Source organism: Populus alba, chromosome 18 (assembly GCF_005239225.2).
Source record: "Populus alba chromosome 18, ASM523922v2, whole genome shotgun sequence".
NCBI classification, from domain to species: Eukaryota; Viridiplantae; Streptophyta; class Magnoliopsida; order Malpighiales; family Salicaceae; genus Populus; species Populus alba.
The window spans coordinates 1,761,043-1,766,506 of NC_133301.1; positions in this window are offsets into that span (position 1 = coordinate 1,761,043).

Consider the following 5,464-nt stretch of genomic DNA (forward strand, 5'->3'; position numbering starts at 1 on the left):
AAAACAAAACACAGAGACTCCCTTCTCACCCTCACGGTCCCCCCTCTCTGATTTATTCTTCCCCCCCCGGGGCTGTTGATTTTCGGTCTCCACAGACCCACACACTCGACCATAACATTTTTTCTCTTCTCCGATCTGCCTCCCAATCAAAACCAAACAGCAGCCCCTCCCCTTTTGATATATTTTTTTTTCAAACGGCCGACAGCCCCCCAGAAAACCCCTCTGATTTTATTTTTTTTCTTTCTTCCTCAGCCACCCGAAGAACCCGGCGGCGGCTGAAGAGCAGCGGCGCCGTCCCTCTCCATCCCCGCTGTCTTCTTCCTGATCTTCCCCGTCATCAGCAGCATCGCTCAACAGACTCGGGGCGATCTGTTTTCTTCATCTAGCAGGTCCGCCATCTTTTTCTTCGGTCTTCTCACAACAACCGAACAGGGACACAACATCCAGCCCTCCCCATCACCAGATCGTCTCCTCCTCTGGTTGCGCCCACAGAAACCAGCCCTCATACGGCGGCGCCCACAGAAACCAACCGACGATCAGCCACTCTCCTCCTCCACGACCGATCTGCCACCGGAGAAGAAGAAACAAGAACAGATCGGCGGAGGGAAGCAGACCCGAAACAAAGAGGAAGAAAAAAAAATAAATTGAAAACAAAGAACAAAAATTAAAATCGACTGGTGTGTGTTCTTTGCTTGATCTGCAGGTCGGCGCCGGCGAGGATAGAAGAGGGGAAGAAGTCGGCCCGGACCCCCTGTTGTTGGTTGTCTTCTGTGGCGGCGGCGCGTGGAGCAGACGCGCCGCCACTGTCTTGCCGTTCCGGAAGTATGCCTGACACTGTTCAGGAGGTGCAGAAGTGGTTTCTAGTTTGTTTTGGGCTTAATTTTTGTAATTTCAAGTTGTTTAATGTAATGTTTTTATGTAATTTTGAGTTTTTTTTTTTTATAGTTTGTATTTTATGTAAATGTGAATCTAAAAGAAAAGAAAAGAAAAGAAAAGAAAGAGAAAGTGATAATAATAATAAAAAAAAGAAATGTTTGTGTGTGTTTGTATTTTTTTTATGTATGTTTTTATATATAAAAAAAGGAATTTAAATGTTTTTTTTTTTGTTTTGGGCGGGCTGGAACATCAGCCCAGCCCATGCGGCTGGGCTGAGTCCAGCCCTGTTGCATTTTGGGCCGGAACATCAGCCCAGTCCATGCGGCTGGGCTGAGTCCAGCCTTGGCCCAGCCCAAGCTATTTATTGTATGTATATATATTTATTTATTTTGTGTTTTTTTTACATATAATTGTTTTTATAAAATTGCAAGAATAAAGAAGAATTTAATATTCTGATTTCATCACGGATAAAGAATCATGAACTTACATGTAAGTTGTATAAGAATCATGAACTTACATGTAAGTTGTATTTTCTGAAATTCAATGAAAGAACAGAATTTTTAAAACTTCTTTAACACATCAAGTCCACAAAACAGCTTACCTCAGGTAGGGTGCGTTAGGGGTGCTAATACCTTCCCTAACCACAACCAGTCCCGTACCCGCGATCTCTGACAAGACCAGTACATCAGGTTTCCTAGTAGCCCTCAATAAATTACTAGGTGGCGACTCCAACGAACCAAATCAGCAAAAGAGAACGAATAATCGCCAGCCGATGCCGCGCACCAGGATTTTTTTTTGGGGAGCGACAGAATGGCGACTCCACTGGGGAAGGTATTGTTTTCAACATTATTGGTCTAAGCTTTGCATATTTGATGTGTTTATGTTTTTGCATTTTTATCTTATTATTTTTTTTTTTACCCATACATTTTGTAAAATTGTCTCATGCATCACAGTGTAATTTTTAAAGCACACACAAGCTTCAGGTTAGGAGGGGGACTAGCAGCTTACCTTATGACTTTTAGTCAAGGTTTAAGTTTGTGTAAACCCCAACTCTTCGTTGAGTGCCAAGATTGGTAAAAGTTGGACATGTGCCATCTCACTGCCTACTGGCCCCTATATTGCCTTCAAGAGGGTAATCACTGGGACAACGAGAGACCCTTTTTAGAGACCGAATAGTAAACCTACCTTTTGTCTCACTTAAAAAGATTAGAACCTGCCTTTAGGATGTATGCTCCGTAAATATTTGTTTTGCATCCGAGCAAGCCCTTCTTGAAGCATCTTGAACTCCAGACTTATGGGTGACACAATGACCGTCGCTCAGAAAATTTTCATTGTAGAGTTTGTGCAAGAAGCAAGATTCTTGTTTCATCATGCAAGAGTTGCGATCATATTGTCACCCCTCGAAGGGCGAGTTCATCATATAGATTACATGTTCATACATTTATCATGCATGTACCGGGTTGAAAAGTAGGTTCCCCCGCACAAGCTGTGCTGCGTGATTTGAAAAAATAAGGGAAGTGGAGAAAGGTGTCAGATAGAGGCTCATTATCAGATTAAGGTTGAGAGCATCAAAGTCATGAACAACAACAACAATGCCTTCAGTCATCAACTAATGACAACTCGGATTCCTGTTCAGTTGCACTCTTAAGTGTTCATCGCCTCCACATCATCCAATGGAACCAAATGACTACTAGCCTCATGTTCATGGTGCATTAGTCTGCTTTGAAGTTACCCAATTATGAGCTCAATTCCAGTTCAGCAGCACAAGGTGTTGGTCTGAAAAACCATGATTAGATACTGAATTTCTACGTGGTAAAGCTCTCCCTGTAGAGATTTATTTGTGGATCTGCCAATGGGAAATGCAAAAGGGAATGCATTAATTTCAGATGCTTTGAAACTTTTTCCCACCAGTGGCACAAGCAAAACATTGTAATAGGCAGAGGAGTCAAGTCTGGTCTGAAAATATGAGTAGTCGTCGAACTTCAACGTGGCATAGCTCTCTCTACAAAAATCTGTTTATGATGCTGCAAGTTGAGAGTGCAAAAGAAGATTTACTAATTGCATATGCTACAAATATTTCTCTCATCAGTTTCAGCACGAAGAAACTGTAGCAGGTTGAAGAGCCAGATTTGGTTTGAAAACATTGAGCAAACATCAAACTTCAACGTTGCAGAGATCTCTCGGCAGGAATCTATTTGTGGATCTGTAAATGGGAAATCAAGAAGAGATGTAGTGGTTTCAGATTGTCCACAATTTTCTCCTACCAGTATTGGCATTAAAACGCAAAAGTGGCTGTTTGCTGCACCGTCAATGAGGAATCAAAGAGGAAATAGAGGAGTTGTGGATTCATCAGTTTCTCTTCCAATTTTGACAACATATGATTCCATACATGTTTGTTTTTGCGCACTGCCAGGATTACCTAGACATTGAGAGGTTTCCAACAGTCCTCAACCAACCACAACAACATTGGAAGATTGAAATGATGCTGTGAGGATTTGCTGAAGAATTGAACAAGCTATGAAGAGAGGAAAGATTGAAGGATCTGCCATGGATTCCAGAACAATGATGAGAGATGAATCCAAAGAAGACTCTGACGGTGGGAAATCTTCATTATGTGGTCTAACCAAGTCTTGTTGTATCATCGACTACTCCAATGTCTTTGCCAAAGATAGACATTCTTTGCTATGTGGGTTTATTTACCAGAATCTGCCACATTCTAGACTTTTGCGAGACTCCGACAAATCGCATTCATTTATCATCTTCTAGGTGGTATAATCCAGACAAGAGATGTGATGTCATGGTGGGGTCCTCAGCCATTTCAATGGAATAGTTGCAAGAATTTCAATTGAATAGTTGTCATGTGAGTTTATTTGCCAGCATCTGCTAGATTCCAGACTTTTACCTGACTCCGACAAATCCCATGCAACCACCATTTTCTGGATGGTTTATTCCAGGCAAGAGATGTGATGTCATGATGGGGTCCTCAACCATTTCAATTGAGCAATTGCAAGAATTTCAAGAAGCGAGTCCTGAAGTTGGTGAGCAAGGGACAAGTGGAGCTTGCAAAGGAGGGTGTCATTGGCTATATTGTCCCCCGAACATCATCAAAATGACATGTGATTGAAAGTGCTTGGCAAAACACAGATATTGCCAGAAAAGCTGATTCAAGAATGGTGATGAACAGTCAATCATATTGTTATGGAATTCTGCATTTTGTTTAAAGATCACATCTCATCCTTCAACGAAACATGCCTTGCTTTTGTCTCTTTGTTGTTTTGAAATCAACAGATGTTTAACATTTTATTCTGACAAAATATTTTGATCAAACTCCAACATGCGATAAAGGTTAATCAAGCCGGAAGATTAAAAGTGTTTTGATTATAGAAATGACTCGATGCTTGAAAATAACATGAGGTGACTAAACAATTTTGAACTCATACCTCCTGAAACTGAACCACACATCATATAGCTAAGTTTTAGCAGTATGCATAATGACATGTAGTGGATTCGGTAGTTATGGACTCGTGAATCATGATTCTTACAAGTCCAAATCTTTACACTGGATGGGGTCAAAATTTATCGGTTCTAACCGACCTTGCTTGAAATGAGAAAAGGCCATCTTTGATATCCCTTCACTTTCTAAAAATTATATCCTTTGCAGTCCCATTTTGAGCCTAGTGAAATATTTTTCTTTCAAAAAGAAACCCTGACTAGGATCACACCCCACACTGGGGGCAGATGAGAGATATGTTGGAGACATTGATATAATTAATGGATAAAGGGGAAGGCTTAGAACAAAGATCCAATGATTGAGAGAGAGCTAAAAGAAAACACATAGATTGGGGGCATGCAAGAAATTTTTAAGGAAGGCTATGATGAAAAAAATAAAACAATGAAAAAAGAAGAAGAAGAAGGAAATTGCCTTCACTTAAAGACAAGTCAAAGATAAAGGAAGGAGAACGCCTATCAAGTCTATGAAGAGCAAAAGAAATTTCAATCAAGGGAAGGCACATCAAAAGTCAATAGCAGAAAAAGACTAAGCTATAAACGTGACTTTTGGTGTCCATTATAAAGCCTTTGATGTTATCAGATGATTAAGGTTGGTTATTCATCAAGGAAAGGTGGATTTGCATTATAACTTATGTTAAGAAAAGTCTAAACTTTGAGGTTAACAAGGTTATATGTCGTTTCCTCTACAAAGACAACAATAGAAAAGAGTTGATGAATAGTTGATGTTGATCCTAGGTCTTTGAAACCCTAAAACACCTTTTGAGCCTTTGAAATTCCTTTCTTTCATAGCCATGAACCATAGCCATGAACCATAGCCTGCATTACATGCTTTTAAAAGCCCTTTTTAATCAAACAAGCAATTTGAACCAATAAATGGCGCTCTCAAAACTTGAAGAGTTTTTCCATAAGGGTCGCGACTTCATGAATTAAGCTATTGGTTATTATGCATGCTAATAAAACAAGTGCTAAGAAAAGAAACAACTTTTCTTGATAAAGCCTGAGCATCTTGTTTTTGAAATTCATAAAAATGTCACCTCATCACAGACCATCAAATGATATACCCAATATCAAGGATTCA